The sequence below is a fragment of the Hyla sarda genome, chromosome 2 (genome assembly GCF_029499605.1).
Source record: "Hyla sarda isolate aHylSar1 chromosome 2, aHylSar1.hap1, whole genome shotgun sequence".
Classification (NCBI taxonomy): Eukaryota; Metazoa; Chordata; class Amphibia; order Anura; family Hylidae; genus Hyla; species Hyla sarda.
The window spans coordinates 88,834,290-88,855,756 of NC_079190.1; the positions used below are offsets into that span (position 1 = coordinate 88,834,290).

At 43.2% G+C, this 21,467-nt stretch overlaps 1 protein-coding gene across 2 annotated transcripts in view; it reads right to left on the reverse strand.

Moving 5' to 3' along the window:
• The window catches only part of STAT6 (signal transducer and activator of transcription 6), a 162,026-nt gene that overhangs the window by 87,053 nt on the left and 53,506 nt on the right, over window positions 1–21,467 (reverse strand). Inside the window, exon 2 of one of the 2 annotated variants that reach the window (XM_056562517.1) lies at window positions 741–819. The exons of the other annotated variant lie outside the window; for it this stretch is intronic. The gene's annotated coding sequence lies outside the window, so the exon portion shown is untranslated. The remainder of the gene's footprint in view (window positions 1–740; window positions 820–21,467) is intronic. 2 annotated transcript variants of the gene reach the window in all.

A 21,467-nucleotide genomic window follows, 5' to 3' on the forward strand; every position in this document is an offset into this window, starting at 1 on the left:
GAAGCGGTCCCTTCTTCTTTGTTATGGCGGCACTGACTCCACTACTGTAGTCATCTCAACACGGGGCAAGGGCACCAGGCTATTCAGGCTTGGTGCCGGCATCTTATGCTTCCTGATTTCTTTCTTGTTGACCCCCCCCCACGTGTTTACTTGGTTGCTGATACCTGGTACTCTACCTTCTGCCTGCTGCTTGTGACCTTGCCTTTGATTGAGATTTTGAATCTGATAATACTTACTTCTGTGTATTTTTTTATTGTATAGTACTACTATATAAGTGGTATAATGGCGTGATCAATATGTGTGGTATCATGTATATTTGTAATCTAGCACCACAATGTACATTATTATCAGTCTTAATTGTAAATGTAGTCCTGCCTCTATAAGGGTATGTTTACGCATGATGGATATGCTTATTTCTATTCTGACACATATTTGTTTGAGCATCTGTGGTAGAAATCCAAGGATGACAAGATAAATATGGTTCAGATCTGCACTAGGCTTAGCCCTGTACAATGTGGGTGACCAGTGTGAGGTCAATACCTTGGTGAAGAAAAGCTTACCTACCCTTTGTGTATGAACTCTGATAGATATGTAGCATTTCAAAGACTGCCTTCATAGTTCTTTATGACTTGACCCACAATAAAAAAAATTAATAAATAAACATATCAACTTGAAATCTTTCACATAAGAACAGATGTTTCCCGTTACTATTTTTATACATTTAATGGTGAAATACTTACTTCTAGTTATTTCTCAGAACAAATCTTGCCAGCTTTACCCTGATGCGGAGAGGATGTGGGTGGTGGCTGTAAACCAACCCTGAAAAAAAAGTATTAGTATTAGAAACCCTGTTCATAAAAGAAACAAGGTCATTAAATATAAAAACCATTATCTGTCCACCCTTGAATTTCATTTAGCTTTCTATAATGTTAATAGGTTTAGACTATTTACCTAGTTTTGACACACATCTTGGCTCTGATGCCATTGAGTAGCAAGTTTCAGCATTAAAGGTGTTGTCCAACCCCAGAAAAAAAAATTACGGGCATGACCGTGACATCACGAGCCTCCGCATCGCCAGTCATCCGGCACGGAGGGGAGTTCGCGCCGTGTACTGGAAGTCTGAGTGCTGCAGCCTAGATTGTGGGGGTCCCCAGCGGCGGGACCCCCGTGATCAGACATCTTATCCCCTATACTTTGGATAGGGGATGTGATGTCTAGGGGCGGAGTACCCCTTTAAAGGGGTTCTCCCTTGTTTATACTGTTTTTTGTTATTATGTTTGTGTGTTATGTGTGTATAAGTATGTGTTTTTTATGTGTGTTGTGATTATGTATATATGTATTTTCTTACCTTTTGTGAAGATCCGGAAGCTGGCCCCTTTTTCTTCCACTGGCTTGCTGTGCAACCTCGGCCTCCGCCATAAGTGGGATGTCAGGGGGTGTGTTCTTGCTTCTGTCCTTCCTATCTTCTGACGTCCGAGGCGAATCTTTTCTTCCTGTTTCTTCCGTGGCTCAGCGAAGAATCTGCGGCCTCTTCCGACGCATGCACAGGTATTTTTTATTTTCTTTTACCAATAAAGTTTTTTTTTTCTAATTGACAAACTGTCTGCGCTTGCGCGAAGCTACGCTATTAGCGTAGACCTAACGTACGCTACGCTGTTAGCGTAGCACTTGCGTACTCGCGCATGCGCAGGCAGTTTGTCAATTAGACAAAAAAAAACTTTATTGGTAAAAAAAAAAACGCAGATTCGTCGCTGAGCCACGGAAGAAACAGGAAGAAAAGATTCGCCTCGGACGTCAGAAGATAGGAAGGACAGAAGCAAGAACACACACCCCGACATCCCACTTACTGAAGACAACATGGCGGAGGCCGAGGTACATAGCAAGCCAGTGGAAGAAAAAGGGGCCAGCTTCCGGATCTTCACAAAAGGTAAGAAAATACATATATACATAATCACAACACATAAAAAAAACCATACTTATACACACATAACACAAACATAATAACAAAAAACAGTATAAACAAGGGAGAACCCCTTTAACTCTTTCTTTTGCATTGTTAGCACTCGTAATAAACACAATTTTTTATGGCTTTCATACATATCTTAGGCCTTTTGAAATGACCATATATAAATACACCAAATGCATAAAGCATTTTAAAAAAGGAAAGTAAGAAAACTTTCTGTCCAGACACATCTAATGCATATATTCAATGTACATTACACTATATTAAACAACATCTTTATACCCAAGGGAATGTCCCCTATAGAGTACTGTACCATTAGAGTTATATATACATTCTACTGCTTTCTCCTAAACGTTTTGCACACAATTGTGATAATTTATGTATTCTTTTTTTCTAGGTTATTTAAATATGTTGGCAGCCTATTATCAGTCTGGATCTAAAGGGTTAGTATGAAAAATAGCCACCAAAAAGTACTACAGTGTTTAGACCTTTACAAATGGTGGAAGTGAATGGTACATATTTGCATAAGGAGTGAAGTACAATATTCAACAAACACAATGGGTTTTATGCATATAAAGTAGTGCAGTTAATAAACTTTTGCATGGAAAGAATTCATGAATGTTTGAGAACTTTATTGCTGTCTGGATGCATTTATTTACTCAATATTCTTATCAGTATTTAGTGCGGGCTGGTTCTTAACCTCATGTAATTGTAAGAACCAAGTTTAGAGACCTTTTCACATACAGTGGCTCAGCAATCTTGGTAAGGGTGCATGCACACCACGTTTTTGCTATACAGCTCCCGTATACGGTTTCAAGGTAAAAACAGTTCGGAACCGTATAGAAAACCGGATGCATTGACTTTACTTTGCAAACCTTATGTCAAACACATGATCTGGTTTAGCCCTTTTTGCGTCTTATACGGTTATGTCCGTTTTTTTACCCAAAACTACCACGTTTTTTGGTCCGGGTGAAAACCTGTATAAAACCATATAGGTTTTTTTTTTTTTTTTTAACATGGGAGTCAATGGGAACCGTACAGAACCGTATGTGCATACGATTCCATCCGGTTTGCACTATATGGTTTTTGACTTTACAAATTTTCTTGAAATTTCAATCAAAAAAGTGGAACATTATTCAAAATGGAGTGAAAAGTTTAAAACGTATATGTTTTTTTCTTAAAACACTATGCAACCGGGCATCATTTTTCAAACCGTATACAGTTTTTAACCGTATACAGGTTGAAATTTGTACAAACGTTTTGATACAGTTTAGTCCGGTTTTGAGGAATCCGTTTTTCATCAAAAACCTGATACGGGAACTGTACTGCAAAAATGTGGTGTGTACGCTCCCTAATTGCACATGTCAGATGAGGTACAAAAGCAAAGGGGTTACATTCAAACCAAGTGGCAAAATGGCACAAATTTTCAGGTAATGTTATATTTATAAGAATATAACAAAACTTTCTGTTCTCTTCAAAGGAGCCACACCCTGCCCTATGTACTTCACGCAGGACCACCCTCATCTCTTACTGTAGCTCTCGATGTCTCTTGCACAGATGCTGCCCTTGAGGCCTCTCTGACTTCCAAGTAGCTTCCCACCAAACAGTGAGTTGAGTGTATCTGCCTGTTCCTGGTACTGCCTGGCCTCTTCAAGCCCGACTTCAATTCTATTTCCACACAGTAAGTGGTATTCTTGCTTTAAAGGACTGCACTCTCAGGAACCTCCCTATGCCACACTTTTTACTGTATACTGTTTCCAGACCACTATTTTCACACCTGTTCACACTAGGCCTACAATCCAGGCTCCATAATCTATGCCAAACAGAAGACCTAACTTTCCAGGCCACTCTACAGGTGTGAAGGGGTCCCAAATCAACTGTAGCTATCAGGGTGCCAAAGCAGAACAGGGGATTTTGGAAACATCAATAAAGCTTTCTTCTTTGTCTTATATGTTATTTCTCTTGTTTTGGTATTCATTACAGAGCACATGGACCCTTGGGATTTTTAGATTGGATTAACCATTAGTTTCTTCTGACTAAACTTCTGACATGTTCTAACATGTCAAAAGTTTAGATCACGCAGGGTCTCACTCTGTAAAGTGCGCAACAGCGGTTTCCATTCCTCCGTTGTCTGCCAGATCTGACCCTTTCACTTTATAGACATATGCACTGAAAGAGACTGTTTTGATTGACAGCCAATGAGTGAGGTCCGATGAGTGAGGTTTGTGTATCTCGCGATCGCAGCGTGTGTGCACAATAATAAACAAATTAAAGGGGTATCCTTATTTCATTGTTGTCCCCTATCCACGGAAAGGGGAAAACTAATGCATGGTCTTGGTTCAACCTATGGAACCCTACTGTGGCCCAGAATATTCAGAAGGCACCACACAAGTGCAGACAATGCTCAATTTACGGTACTCTCTGTGAGGCTTCTGAACATTGCCGAGCAACATCGATAAGTTATTGAAAAGTAAATATCCCTATGATATGCTAAGGAAAATAAGGTACCAAAAGCACAAGAGTTTATTCAAAAGAAAACTAGAAAGCAAGAAAACCGAAATTATAAGCCATCTATTTTTTTTTATTTTTGCATCATGATTCATCCCATTGTGTAATATGCATCCTATTATATAATGTTGGCTGTTTAAACTTAAATTAAGGTTTATATTTATAGCTACTACACATGGCTAAATCCATTGCATGACACATATCACCAGCTCCCAGGGTCTGTCTGAAGCACTATCCTTCCAGTGAAATTTGTCAGAACTGCCGACGGACGCCCCACATGGAGCTTCTGACAGCAGTGTGAATGGAGCCTGAGATTATAACAATAGAATCAAATGCGAACAAATAGTATTTACCCACAAAAATACTCAATGCATTTTAATTTGCTAAATTATATAACATATTCTGTCTTATGTAGCACCCTGAGGAAAGCAACCAACCAAAGTCATAAACAACTGATTTTGCATTTCAGTGTAGTCACGCACCTTCTAATTTTTGTAGCATATTTTAATTCTTTTAAAATTCAATGCAAATAGATAGCACGGGTGTGTGGTCAGATACATATTGAGTATATGCAAAGCAACAGCTGCTGCTCCTTGCTGTAGGTCCTGGATAGGAAAACAGTCCAGGAAAGGAGATCTCAACTGTAAAGAGTTTAACACCAATAGGAAGTCAGCATAAATCAAGGGTGAAGGCAACATCTATCTACTGTCACAGCAAACCCTCATATATCAAAAGAAAAGTGATTCTCCTGCGTTTAACTAAGATTTCAAAGGAGGACACACAGTGTATATATATATATATATATATATATATATATATATATATTATATTATATTATATTATATTATTTTTTTATTATTATTATTTAATTATTTATTTTTATCCAATGCGTTTCCCTCATCTCCTAGATCACGAGTTCATCAGGGAACATAATAGCCACCACACTCTCAATCACATTGTTTATATATATATATATATATATATATATATATATATATATATATACAGTATATATATATATATATATATATATATATATATATAGTATATACAGTATATATATATATATATATATATTATATTATTTTTTTTATTATTATTATTTAATTATTTATTTTCATTAAAACTGGAGGTACGTAGAAGAACAAGGATGCCCAAACACACAATACCTGCTGAGGATCTATAGTTCAAAATGGTAGTCCCTGCCATTTGGGGTTACCACCTCCTTAGGGTGGCCTTAACTATATATATAGCCCCTAGTGGTTACCAGGATTTCTTTTATATATATAGAAAGACAACAAAGTAATCAGTAGGATACAATATATATATATATATATATATATATATATATATATATATATATAAACACTAAATAGTAATGTCTCAGTAGTAGATATGGTATGAAGGGTAGATAACAAAGTAACAAAAGTAGTTCCAATGCGTTTCCCTCATCTCCTAGATCACGAGTTCATCAGGGAACATAATAGCCACCACACTCTCAATCGCATTGTTTTGATCTTTGTTTTTTTTTTTAGTACATTTTTAATTGAATATACCAGAGACTTATTACCACTAGACAATTTGGTGTCCCTAAAAAATACATTTGTTTGGGATACAAACTCCTTATAAGAACAAAAGATGGCACTCAAACAACCCCCCCCCCCCCCCCCATATTGCTGATATCTCTAACTTCTAACAATAAGTGCACAGGAAGTCAAAGGGACATTCTTTTTTACAGACAAAATAAAAAATAAAATAAATGGCTGTGTATGAAAAAACTGCGAAAGATTTTAGGTCAAAATATGCATACAGAATATACACACCCATATTCAGCCACACCTGATTAAATTGGTTATTATCTGGAACTGAAATTAAATGTGGGACTGTATTATGTATGAATCTGTACGTATCTGGACTTGAGCTCATAGCTACACAAACAAGCAGGGAAACCAAAGCTACATACATGTATTATAGTCAGTCCTCCTCAGAACCCACTCTTTGTCTCTAAGAATGTAGTCAGTCCTCCCCATGACTGATCACTGTCACTGAGCATGTAGTCAGTCCTCCTCATGAACCCTTACTGCTCCTATAAATATATACCCACTTCTCCTTATGACGACTCTCTATCTCTGTGATTGTAGTCAGTCCACCTCATGACCCATCAATGTCCCTGAGAATGTAGTCAGTCCTCCTCATGAACCCTTACTGCTCCTGTAAATATATACCCATTTCTCCTTATGACGACTCTCTATCTGTGATTGTAGTCAGACCTCCTCATGACCCATCAATGTCCCTGAGAATTTAGTCAGTCCTCCTCATGAACCCTTACTGCTCCTGTAAATATATACCCATTTCTCCTTATGACGACTCTCTATCTGTGATTGTAGTCAGACCTCCTCATGACCCATCACTGTCCCTGAGAATGTAGTCAGTCCTCCTCATGATCCATCACTGTCTCTGCGATTGTAATCAGTCCTCATCATGACTAGAGATGAGTGAATCAAATCTGATGAAGTCAAATTTGTTCAGAATTTCATGAAAAATTTGATTCGGACCGAATCCGAACTTCGGTTCGATTCAAAATAACGAATTTCTTCATTAGCTACACCCCTGCGATCGTCCTGTATAATGTATAGATGCGAGCGGCTTTCTCTTGCGCTCGCATCTCTGCAATAGATAGGACGATTGCATTGGGTGTCAGGAGTGACACTTGCTGTGATCTGTCCTCAACTGCAGGTACTACTGGTCCTAACATGGAGCACACTATGCTCCATGCTGGGAGCTGTAGTACCTGCATTAAAAGACAGATCGCAGAGGGTGTTACTTCTGACACCCGATGCGATCGTCCTGTATAATGTATAGATGCAGGCGGCCGCTCTTCTCTCTGTAGTATGAGTATACGCCCTATATATACCTATTATTCATATTTCCTGCAAAGAGCTGTGAGTGGCTGGAACCAACTGGCCAATGTTACAACAAGCGCTCTGGCCAGACACGCTGGCCGCGAGCGCTCTCCGGCCCCATCCTCCTCTGCCGGCGGTTACTGCTACTCACTGACACTATAAGTGTCGGCAATTCCTGTTTCCCCTTGCTGGATCTTTGTGCTCAATTGCCTAAGAGAAAGCGTTCCTGTTGTGTTTTGCCTTACTGTGTACCTGACCACTTGCTTTGTGACTTGACCTTGCTCCTGCCCTCTGACTTCCTAGCTACGTTCCTGACTTCCCTCCAGCCCGCCTGCCCTGACTCTGAGTTACCTTATCCTTCCTGTGCCACGCTTTACCTCGGCAGCCTGTGTGGACGAGTCGTACCAGGGGTAGCGACCTTGGTGCCGCCTTCCGCAGCAAGTCCATCCCGCTTTTCGGCGGGCTCTGGTGAAAACCAGCTTAGACTCCTCTCCCTGGTACGGCCCACGCCATCATCCACACAGGTTCAGCGGATCCACTTCACCACTACCATTACAGCCAATCACAGCTCTCTGTGGGAAATATGAATAAGTGATGTGAATTCTATTCACATCACTGGCCGGCTGGAGTATAGTGCAGAGATGCGAGTGCAGGAGAAAGCCGCTCCATCTTTGTAATAGAAAGGACAATCACATCAGTATCAGGAGTGACACCTGCTGTGATCTGTCTATTAGTACAGGTACTACAGCTCCCATCATGGAACAGTCTGTTCCATGCTGGGAGTAGTAGTACTACCTAAAAAATAAAAAATACATTGAGAAAAAAAGTGAAACACATACACACACGTTATTAAACACAATATTAAAATAAATTACTAATTAAAAAAATAATTATAAAAAATTTATTATTTTTACATTTAAATGGCCCCTTTCTACATTTTTATTATTGTTGGCTACATTTTTAGGTCCCGGCCTGCCCACATAAATTGATCCCTGTTTAAAAATTACATTTTTTTTTTCCGTGGCTTTATAATTTTTTATACACCCAAGAATGGAGTTTACATTTAAGGCTGCTTTCACACTATGAGTATTCATCCGTTATTAAACATCCATTTTCTGTATTGTTTAATGAAAAAATGGATGTATAATAATGGATGAAATAACGGGTGCTAACGACTGAATAATGTGTCAAAATAATGGGCATATTCATCTGTTAAGACCCGTTATTACATCCGTTATTTTATGGCCGCTTCAACACCTCTGCCTACAGACTCTCGCAGCCGGGACTACTACTACTCCCATCATGGAGTTGTTTCATTTCAGTTGTTAACATCTTGACAAAGTATCACATGTGAAGGGAAATAATGCCACTATGTACGTATTGGTGAATAGAATATTTTTTTAAAACTTTTTTTACTTACTTGGTGTGCCGCAGATTTTATTTATTTATTTTTTTTTACTTTGGGAGGATATTTTTTGCCATTATTTTAATAATAAAGTTTTATAGAGAAATAAGAGAGATGTCAACCTTTTAGTGTCTCCTTGATTGGTAAACATCAGTGCAGGTTCTCAGCAGTTTTGAAGACAAACTCAAGTGTGGATCACAATGAATTAGATAAAATAAAGAACATATTCTTCCTCTACTCTATTTCTCTATTATCCGATCTACATCAGAGGGGGATTCCAAAAAGAATAGAAGTAGCATATCTTCCTTATATTTGCTAATTTAATATTATCCACTTCTGCTTTTGGCTTTAAAACATTTGTGATAGCCTGGGGGAGTAGGGTTTATGGGGTATAGCTGTGCAGTGACTAAAGGGTGTCTGGTTAACCCTTTCTATTCGTGACACAAGGGTGAGGGCTCCTCTGTAATGCCTGTCCCACCGCCACCCTTCCCAAGAGCGATAGGGAGGTTTAGAATAACTGAATGTCCACAACCGGAGAATTTGCTGAAAACAGTTGGAACTTTTACTGAAGATTTTATGCAAGTTTCATAACAGGAACAGTCTCTATACATGCAAATTCTCTTGGAGATTGACAAAGGTTGGGACCTTAAGCATTTTGAGTCCTTAGACTGATATGCGCTGTTGCACTGGATTTAGGGGATTTAGTTGCGGTCCAGTAGTCACGCTAGCTTTAGCGGGGATTGGTTTAGAATTCACGGTTTAGTTTAGGCTGAGGCCAGTAGGCTTTCAGGCCTAGCTTGTCTTTGAAAGTTGCGCAGATCCGTCCTGCTGGTCCGGCATCCATGAAAGCAACAACCCAAGAAAGCGATAATTGGCTACAGCTCCCTTATATGGGCAGGGGCTGGACTAGAGCTAATTGGTCCAATACTTCTGTCAATCCCCTTTACATAGAATTATGGGTAGCATGTGACCCAAGGACCTCCAAAGGTCCTCCAACATACCATAGAGGAATCAACCCAGTCACATGACCGAAGGTCCCCCGACGCTAACAAGGTAAGTACTAATATGCAATATTTTAAATATGCACATTATTATTAAATATGTACATGTAAACATCACAGAATTAGAATAGAGGAGAGGCGACTAGGGGCTGTCCCACCTGGGGGACCCTACCTGAGCGTAGTTACTCTGACTTTGGGGACCACTATACAAGGTACAGTATGCAATACGGTACCGGGACACCACACATTACACTGCAAAATTGCACCAAAACTGCACCATGTAAAACCACCAGGACCATAAGTTCACAGATCCCTCCTAAGTGTCTCAGATGTAGGTATTGAAAGAACAACCAGAGGAATATCCCAGACTCCTCTTGGACTACATTATTTTTGCATTGCAGAGTCACATTGTTTATCCTTGCCAATTCCCATGAAGTAAAACCCTGGAAGCTTGAGGTTATGTTAAAACAAGTCCCAACTTCTAATATTTACTGTCTCAGATTAGATATAGCTCTTTGTGTACAGAGAGAAGAAAAACAAACCGATAGAGGTGTTAGATGTCTAAGCAAGCTCTAAATAGTCACGTGCACTACTGATCTTGGCATCAAATTTAAATTATATGAACAAGCTGTGGAATTTGTAAAAATGTTATTCCAATTCCATCTATTGGTGGACGGGGCAGGTGACAGGGCCCAGTCCATGTTCTGTCCTGATTTGCAGCTGCTAGAAGCAGAGAGATGAGGGCTGTGTGCACGGGACTGCCACCTCTGCCTTGTGCCCATGCAGGCCTCACCTTAAGGGACACAGCATGGTTGCTATAGCTTAAGTCTCTTCTCCTTGCACTTGCTTATTAGTAGGCACTGCCCCTGGGAAAGCTGAGTGACCTGCTATACACTGCTCACAAGTGTCCCCCAGCTGTCCTGTAATCCTAAACAAAAATTTATACTGTGCATCTATATATATATATATATATATATATATATATATATATATATATATATACCATCCGAAGCAAACACACAGAAAACTGCAACGGCATATGGGTGAATAAAGTACCGTAGTTAGAAGTTTATTTGCACCAACAAGTACATGCAATGTTTCAGCCAAATGGCCTTTCTCAAGCATTTGGTGCTTGAGAAAGGCCATTTGGACCCAAAGTCGCATGTACTTGTTGGTGCAAATAAACTTCTAGCCACTTTATTCACCCATATGCCACTGCAGCTAGCTGTGTCTTCGCTTTGGATTGAATTTGCTTGGTCGGGCGGTGGCACGCTGTTACGCCGAGCGCTCCGGGTCCCTGCTCCTCCCGGGAGCGCTCGCAGCGTTCTCCTCTATGCAGCGCTCCGGTCAGACCCGCTGACCGGGAGCGCTGCACTGACATTCACGATGGGGATGCGATTCGCATAGCGGGACGCGCCCGCTCGCGAATCGCATCCCAAGCCACTTACCCGTCCCGGTCCCCGGCTATCATGTTCTGGCGTGCGCGGCTCCGCTCTCTAGGGCGTGCGCGCGCCAGCTCTCTAAGATTTAAAGGGCCAGTGCACCAGTGATTGGTGCCTGGCCCAATCAGTCTGATTAGCTTCCACCTGCTCCCTGTCCATATAACCTCACTTCCCCTGCACTTCCTTGCCGGATCTTGTTGCCTTTGTGCCTAGAGAAAGCTACTACTGTGTTTACCATTACTGTGTTCCTGACCTCCTGCTATTACTATTGACTACGAACCTTGCCGCCTGCCCCGACCTTCTGCTACGTCTGATCTTGCCTCTGTCTAGTCCTTCTGTCCCACGCCTTCTCAGCAGTCAGCGAGGTTGAGCCGTTGCCGGTGGATATGACCTGGTTGCTACCGCCGCAGCAAGACCATCCCGCTTTGCGGCGGGCTCTGGTGAAAACCAGTAGCAACCCTAGAACCGGTCCACCGAAATGGTCCACGCCAATCCCTCGCTGACACAGAGGATCCACATCCAGCTAGCCGAATCATAACACACGCTGGTTGGACACTTGCAGACGCACTATGACTCTTGAGTGCTGACTCCTTTCTTTGCTTATGTATAGATATATATATATATATATCATCCAAGTAATCCACAGCACACAAAAATATAGTAAAGTGTGTGTGTATGTTCCAGTATAACTTCCAAATGGCTGATATTTTGGTGAAACTTAATACACGTTACTAATATGTCAACTACAAACATAGGATAGATAGATTAACCCTAACCCACCCCTGTTTGCGAGGGTCGGGGTTTTTGTCTAAAGTCCCATGTAAGTCTATGAGACTTCTAATACCTTACTCCACAAGCTCTGCATCTCCTGCTGAGTGCATCAGTCCAGCTTGCAAGCCACACCCCTCCTGAATGCCACACCCATCTTGGAAGCCACACCCGCCATTTAAGCCACAACACTTTTATTTTCTACCCTTTTTGTGCATCGGTCCGGCTTGCAATTCACGTCAGCTCCCACACAGCCATGTCCCCTTCTATTTCGGCCTACAATCTCTTTATCACAACCAGAAGACAAGATATGAGGATGGGATATGAGGATGAGATAAAAGAACAGGATATGAGGGCCCCATATGAGGATGGAATAAGAGGTCAGGATATGAGGACGAGATCTGAGTAGGTGATATGAGGTCGGCACATGAGGACAGGATATGAAGACGGGATATGAGGACAGGATATGAGGATGGGACATGAGGTTGGCATATAAGGACAAGATATGAGGAGGGGAAATTTGGATGGGATATGAGGACAAGTATTTCCCCACAAGGATGAGGTAAGAAAAACCAAGCAACGCCGGGTACTCAGCTAGTATGAGATAAGCATCACTATTCTGCTTTTACATCATGTCTTAGTCTGCAGTGACCAAGCTCTAGATGTAACTTGAGTATGACCAGGGGGTGGAGTTTACACTACATTGTGAACCATTCACATCACTGTAAAAACAGCTAAAATGCTGTAAAAATTAATAAAAAATACAGTAAAAATGAAATGTGTAAACGCAGCCTTAAGACATCAAATTTTTAGAAAACACCTCAATTGTGATTGTGCATCAAATAATTTTTGCCTCATTCAATATTTTTCTAATGCATGTAGATCGCATAGTGTGAATTCAATCCAAATAGTGTAATTATATATTTTGGGTGATTTCAGCACTAGTGGCCTGATGAGATGACCAGCTGCAATAATTAAACATTCCAGCCAATGCCAGAGGATTCATGGCAAATGAAGGCTGCATAACAAAGTCATTTAGAGGATGTGTGAGTAGACATGCACCTCTAAATTTTTCTGTAATAATAACTTGGGCTCCCAGCTTAATGGCTCCCAGTACAGAACAGTTGACCCACATGTAACCTCCTGGGATTACTGTTGTGTTATTACCCTGCAATTACATGAAATGTCAAATAGAAGGCTGACTGCACAAGCAAATTAACTGACTAGTGACTTGATGCTGCGGAAGGAGGAGCCTGAACATGTGCTGTTGGCCATCTTGAATTGCAGTTCAGTAGATCAGAGAGAGAGAGAGAAAAAGGACACAGAGGAAACAGCCTGGCAGGGCATTATCCTAAGAATGGTGCCACAGCTGAGAGGAATATTGTCACGATGCCGGCTGGCAGGAGGTGGATCCTCTGTGCCAGAGAGGGATGGCGAGGACCGTGCTAGTGGACCGGTTCTAAGACACTACTGGTTTTCACCAGAGCCCGCCGCAAAGCGGGATGGTCTTGCTGCGGCGGTAGTGACCAGGTCGTATCCACTAGCAACGGCACCTCTCTGGCTGCTGAAGATAGGCGAGGTACAAGGGAGTAGGCAGAAGCAAAGTCGGACGTAGCAGAAGGTCGGGGGCAGGCGGCAAGGTTCGTAGTCAGGGGAGATAGCAATAGTTCTGGTACACAGGGTATAAACACACAAAGAACGCTTTCACTGGCACTAAGGCAACAAGATCCGGCAAGGGAGTGCAAGGGAGGAGACTAGATATAAGCAGGGAACAGGTGGGAACCAATTAAGCTAATTGGGCCAGGCACCAATCATTGGTGCACTGGCCCTTTAAGTCTCAGGGAGCTGGCGCGCGCGCGCCCTAGAGAGCGGAGCCGCGCGCGCCAGCACATGACCGCAGGAGACGGGAACGGGTAAGTGACCTGGGATGCGACTCGCAAGCGGGCGCGTCCCGCTGTGCGAATCGCATCCCCAACGGCCATGGCAGAGCAGCGCTCCCGGTCAGCGCTGACCGGGGAGCTGCAGGGAGAAGGACGCCGTGAGCGCTCCGGGGAGGAGCGGGGACCCGGAGCGCTAGGCGTAACAGTACCCCCCCCCTTAGGTCTCCCCTTCTCTTTATCGGGTAACTGCCTCCCCTGGGATGAGGACACCGGGAAAGGATGGAGGGATTCCTCAACGGCAGGCAGAACCGCAGGAGTAGGAATGGGGAGAGAGGGCCTGGCACGGGGCAGTGTGACACCAGGACGAGGGCCATGAGGGGACACAGAAGCTTGCCTGATGGAACTGGGAGGGGGGGAGGGGCATTTCCTGTGGCAGGCAGAGTCCTTAATGACCTTAGGGGGACCAGATACAGGAGGAACCACAGAGTTACGGCAAGGGTTACTGGGAACCGGTTTTAGACAGTTCTTGGAACAAGAGGACCCCCAACTCTTGATCTCCCCAGTGGACCAATCCAGGGTTGGGGAATGAAGTTGAAGCCAGGGAAGTCCAAGGAGAATTTCCGAGGTGCAATTGGGGAGGACCAAAAGTTCAATCCTCTCGTGGTGAGATCCGATGCTCATAAGAAGGGGCTCCGTGCGGAAACGTATGGTACAGTCCACCCTGGCTCCGTTGACCGCGGAAATGTGGAGTGGCTTGACAAGACGGGTCACCGGAATCCGGAATTTATTCACAAAGGAGTCCCGAATAAAATTCCCAGAAGCTCCAGAGTCCAGGCAGGCCACAGCTGAGAGGGGAGAGCTGGCTGAAGTGGAAATCCGAACAGGTACCGTGAGACGTGGAGAAACCGACTTGGCATCAAGAGACGCCACACCCACGAGAGCTGAGTGCGAGCGTGCGTTTCCCAGACGTGGAGGACGGATTGGGCAATCCACCAGAAAATGTTCAGTACTGGCACAGTACAAACAAAGATTCTCTTCCTTACGGCGATTCCTCTCTTCCAGGGTCAGGCGAGACCGATCCACTTGCATGGCCTCCTCGGCGGGAGGCCTAGGCGCAGATTGCAGTGGAGACTGTGGGAGAGGTGTCCAGAGATCTAAGTCCTTTTCCTGGCGGAGCTCTTGATGCCTCTCAGAAAAACGCATGTCAATGCGAGTGGCTAGATGAATGAGTTCATGCAGGTTAGCAGGAGTCTCTCGTGCGGCCAGAACATCCTTAATGTTGCTGGATAGGCCTTTTTTAAAGGTCGCGCAGAGAGCCTCATTATTCCAGGATAGTTCAGAAGCAAGAGTACGGAATTGTATGGCGTACTCGCCAACGGAGGAATTACCCTGGACCAGGTTCAGCAGGGCAGTCTCAGCAGAAGAGGCTCGGGCAGGTTCCTCAAAGACACTTCGAATTTCCGAGAAGAAGGAGTGTACAGAGGCAGTGACAGGGTCATCGCGGTCCCAGAGCGGTGTGGCCCATGACAGGGCTTTTCCAGACAGAAGGCTGACTACGAAAGCCACCTTAGACCTTTCAGTAGGAAACTGATCCGACATCATCTCCAGATGCAGGGAACATTGGGAAAGGAAGCCACGGCAAAACTTAGAGTCCCCATTAAATTTGTCCGGCAAAGACAGGCGGAGGCTAGGAGTGGCCACTCGCTGCGGAAGAGGTGCAGGAGCTGGCGGAGGAGATGGTTGCTGCTGCTGTAGCTGAGACTGAATCTGCTGTAGCTGCGACTGGAGTTGCTGAGTCATGGTGGTCAAGTACGACAGCTGGTGATCTTGTTGGGCAATCTGTCGGGCTTGCTGGGCGACCAGTGTGGGGAGGTCGGCGACAACAGGCAGAGGAACTTCAGCGGGATCCATGGCCGGATCTACTGTCACGATGCCGGCTGGCAGGAGGTGGATCCTCTGTGCCAGAGAGGGATGGCGAGGACCGTGCTAGTGGACCGGTTCTAAGACACTACTGGTTTTCACCAGAGCCCGCCGCAAAGCGGGATGGTCTTGCTGCGGCGGTAGTGACCAGGTCGTATCCACTAGCAACGGCACCTCTCTGGCTGCTGAAGATAGGCGAGGTACAAGGGAGTAGGCAGAAGCAAAGTCGGACGTAGCAGAAGGTCGGGGGCAGGCGGCAAGGTTCGTAGTCAGGGGAGATAGCAATAGTTCTGGTACACAGGGTATAAACACACAAAGAACGCTTTCACTGGCACTAAGGCAACAAGATCCGGCAAGGGAGTGCAAGGGAGGAGACTAGATATAAGCAGGGAACAGGTGGGAACCAATTAAGCTAATTGGGCCAGGCACCAATCATTGGTGCACTGGCCCTTTAAGTCTCAGGGAGCTGGCGCGCGCGCGCCCTAGAGAGCGGAGCCGCGCGCGCCAGCACATGACCGCAGGAGACGGGAACGGGTAAGTGACCTGGGATGCGACTCGCAAGCGGGCGCGTCCCGCTGTGCGAATCGCATCCCCAACGGCCATGGCAGAGCAGCGCTCCCGGTCAGCGCTGACCGGGGAGCTGCAGGGAGAAGGACGCCGTGAGCGCTCCGGGGAGGAGCGGGGACCCGGAGCGCTAGGCGTAACAAATATGCTAGCAAGTTGACAAGATCCAGTGCTGGTTGCAGAGAAGTTCTCTGTAAGTAGTAAAAAGAAACTTAAAGTTGGACTGACCTGATTTACAGCTTTCTCTTCTCCACAGCAGGGCACCGTGAGCTCACATACAGATCAAAGACCTTGATCTTTGTTTTGTTGGCATTTTAAAAGTTTCAGCCTACTCAAAGTAACACTGTGGAAAAGGACTCTGTATGGGTCCTATCTATTCAATTTGCACCAACTGAAGGTACCCAACGGCCACCATGGCGAAGATTTACAGGTGTTATTATAAGTGGGTGAGCCATATATACATATTGTATTTGTCTGATTTTTGTGCTATACTGTTATATTATTTTGTTATATTATGTTATCTTGTTATATTATGTGTGGTTGATTTCCTTCATGCAAAACAAAGTTAGTTCCAAGTTAGCTTTGTGTCAGTTTTATCAATCTCTTGATGTTCCTAACGGGACCCCACATCCATACCCTGGATATAGCCCACTTTCCAGAAAGAGGAGACCCAGGATCAGCCTGCCAAGCACAATGAGGTAAGGGACCACAGGGATATAGGTGGACACCCCCAAAACCCTGGTACACACAGTTGGGTTGTTCTTGCTGGATTAGGTAGCTAGTTAGTGTATTCTATTAAACTTGGGTATGCAGAGTGAATTAGAGCTCATTGTCAAGAAATACTTTGTACCGTGACTCTAGTGAAGATGTTTAATGTGTTTATTTAATCTCTGGCATGAAGACTGGATCATTATTCACATTGGACTGTAGTTGCTTAAGAACATGGTCTGTTTGCATTCCCAACACTGAAAGGCTTTCTGTTTTTTGTTTTTTTTTTTGTTTTCACTGGTCAGATTTTATTTACAGCCTTTTGTCATAATTTTTGTTATTCAGTGTGTACTGTATTTTACTGGCTATTGCAATTGTAGTCAGACAAAATTTGCATATTAGGTTAATGGATATTATCAGAAATGTTTTATTAAAAGCATGTATAAGTCGTCCTGCTGAAAGGCTTTGCTTTATACTAGAATATATTTGATAGACATACTGTCTAGCTTGCTTCTTATGAGAAGGACTGCTTCTCTACACCGGGGGGGGGGGGGGGGGGGGGGGATACACAGAGAGGGGAATAATAATATCCACGGTATAGAGTAGATGCATTAAAGAAAATATTTGAAGAATGGATACACATAGAGGGAAATAATAATAATAATGATGATAATAAAAATACTTTTAAAAAAATACAGCAAATGATACGAGCTAAAGAGTAGTAAAGGTCCGGCTAAGCTGCAGCATGTACACTTCCTCAGTGCTTGCCTCAGACACGGCCCACGCTGAGCAGTGGATGTCAGAATGAGTGAGCAGTAGGACAGAGGAATTTGTAAGCCAAATGCAGAAGCTAGACACATACAAAAGACAAGGAAAGAATCTGCATGCCCTAGTGAGTAACATATATAAGCATTATTTTTCTTCTGTGATATGACAGGATGACAGGTACACTTTAAGTATGGGAAATTTCCCATGTCAATTAAAGGGGAGGGATCCATTTAAATGAAATACTCTTACAATTTTCCTCTGTCATAGGAGACAACTCCCATGAGAGCTTTGTGGTTTACTTTAACAGGGTTCTAACATATATGTTAGCCACAGATAAGAGATCACAGTCAGCTGGAAAATTTGTGAAATGTGTCTTACTACAATGCAAAAAAACAGCAATCAACTAAAATAGTGTGCTTAAAACTGCACAGGCAGCACTGCAGTTACTGTTATCTAGACCCAATCTATGTTGCACATGCTAGAAATGACTGATGTGTTCAGATTGGTTTCACAAAAAAATTGAACCACATCTTAATAAGATTTCTAGTACTGCATCAGTTTGCTTAAAAAAAAACAAACAAAAAAAAACAACAACAAACAAACAAACCAGAAACTATAAATACTATAAAACAATTAGTTCAACTGTTGAAGAAAAAAATTAAATACTATTGGTTGCACCATACATTTGATGGTAAAAATTAAAGGTGTCATTGCAAAGTACAATTGGTCACACAAAAACAAGCCCTGATATGGGTCTGTAAGTGAAAAATAAATAAAGAGTTATGGCTCTTAGAATGCAAGGAGACAAAAACGAACATGTAAAAATGAAGCTGGCTGCGTCCTTAAAGGGTTATCCACCAGCAGGTGATTTAAGTACCATATTTTTCGCCCCATAGGACGCACCGGCGTATAAGACGCACCCAATTTATAGGTGCAAAATCTAAAAAAATTAAGATTTTGAACTCGATAGTGGTCTTCAACCTGTGGACCTCCAGATGTGGCAAAACTACAACTCCCAGCATGCCTGGACAGCCGTTGGCTGTCCAGGCATGCTGGGAGTTGTAGTTTTGCCACATCTGGAGGTCCGCAGATTGAAGACCGCTGCATAGGAGGTAATACTCACGTGTCCCCGCCGCTCCGGACCCGTCACCGCTGCCCTGGATGTCGCTCCATCGCTGTCGCCGTGTCCCCGTCGCTCCGGAACGTCTCTGCTGCCGGCCGGGTATCCTCGCTCTCCGTCGCCGCCATCACGTCGTTACGCACGCCAACGCACGTACGCGACGACATGATGACGAGGAAGGAGAGCGCCGGCCATACAGGGGATCCCTGAACGGAGAAGACACCGAGGAGGCAGGTAAGGTCCCCCCCGGTGTCCTGTAAGCACTAACCCGGCTATTCAGTCGGGCTGTTCGGGACCGCCGCGGTGAAATCGGGGCGGTCCCGAACAACCCGACTGAACAATCGGGTTAGTGTCACTTTCCCTTCAGACGCGGCAGTCAGCTTTGATCGCCGCATCTGAAGGGTTAATACAGGGCATCACCACGATCGGTGATGTCCTGTATTAGCCGCAGGTCCCGGCCGTTGATGGCCACAGGGACCACCGCGATAGGGGTGTATTCGCAGTAAAAGACGCACCGACTTTTTCCCCCCAGTTTTGGGGAAGAAAAAGTGCGTCTTAAATGGCGAAAAATACGGTACGTACCTCATGCTTGTCTTGGTACTAAATGGCTATGTTGTGAGATCACCATAAAACTGTGGCTAGCTTTTTGTAAACTGGGTATTTCCTTTTGGACTTACACATCCCATAGTTCCTTGTTTGTAAGTGTGAGTTCACTTCCCTCTCTCCCACACATCAGTTATCCTACCCATTGAAACACAAATAAGTTGCATTCCATTGAAAAGACCAATGTTTTCTAACCAGGGTGCCTCCAGTTCTTGCTAAATAATCTCTCTCCACACAGCGGTCGCTCCACCCATTAAAGCAGGAAAGACTCCTTTTGCACACCTGACTAGTGATGTCATGTCTCGACACACTGCAACTCTAGGAAAACCTGAGACCTAAGTAATTTTGTATGCTGTTAAAAATAAATAATGGGGCTAAAATCACAGAAGAATTGCAAGACCACCATCACACACAGGTAAAGACAGTATACTGTGAACTCAACTAACTTTACAAACCCTGTAGCATAGTCAAATTAAATTAAAAAAAATCCTGGAATACTAATTTAAGGCCAAAATGGGCTGTGTCCTTAAAGGGCTACTCCACTAGAAAACATTTTTTTTTTTTTATCTGGTGCCATGAAGTTAAACAGATTTGTAAATTACTTCTATTAAAACATCTTAATCCTTCCAGTACTTATCAGCTGCTGTATGACACACAGGAAGTTTTTTTCTTTTTGAATTTCCTTTCTGTCTGACCACAATGCTCTCTGCTGCCATTTTTAGGAACTGTCTGGAGCAGGATAGGTTTTTTATGGGGATTTGCTCCTATTCTGGATGGTTCCTAAAATGAACAGAGATGTCAGCAGAGAGCACTGTGGTCAGGCAGAAAGGAAATTCCAAAATAAAGAACTTCCTGTGGATCATACAGCAGTTGATAAGTACTGGAAGGATTAAGATTTTTTTAATAGAAGTAATTTACAAATCTGTTTAAATTTCTGGAACCAGTTGATTACATTTTTTTTCCCCCAGTGGAGTACCCCTTTAAGGGTTTTAAAGCCTATGGAAGGCTGTAAGAGCAGATCAGTCACGGCAGGCATTGAAGCTTACAGAATGCATTGCACTGCCAAAACAATGGATCAGTTCCCTGCACTTTTGTTGCATACATTTAAGCTAGCATAGGAGCATGCTCCATGGCCAATAATTATGTACCAAATATTATATATATATATATATATATATATATATATATATATATATTTTCTCTATCTCTATTGCAGCGCGGGTGGGGGGAGCATAGGGGAGGGAAGGAAAAGAGGGGGGGGGGAGATTAAAAATGAGAAAGGGTGATGGGATTATTTCCTGTTTCGTGAATTTGAATTGAAAAGTAAAATGAAAATAAAAATGTATTATATAAAAAAAATTAAGTACCAACAAATATTAATATATTTTCATAGCAAAAAAAATAAGTAAATAATAAGTAAGTAAGTAAATAAGTAAATAATATATATATATATATATATATATATATATATATATATATATATATATAACTTCCATGCTACCTGAACCATCAGTCATTGGGATACTTACCTGCCCTTGTCCCAGCTCCTGATGCAGCTACTGGTCTCCGGCTGCTTATCTCTTCCAAGACGAGAGGTTGGGGCAGGACTTGTTAGCTCAGCCAGGGTAACTGCTGCAGTCGGGTTAAGGAGTGCATGGCAAACATGTTATTAGGGGTTCTTGAATCTCATACAGTTAGTTATATTTTCACCTAATTTCATTAAAACGTGTCCATTAGTCATTGAGCTACAGTCATAAGACACCATGTATGATGTAAGCACTACAATGACATTATTCATTATTAAACTTAATTTTGGAGTATTGGTTCAGTCACTCCGTGACTGCTGGCAGCGCATCTGCAGCGTCAAATATGCTGCGGATGTGCTGTGTGGGACCCTACCCTAAGACTCAGCAC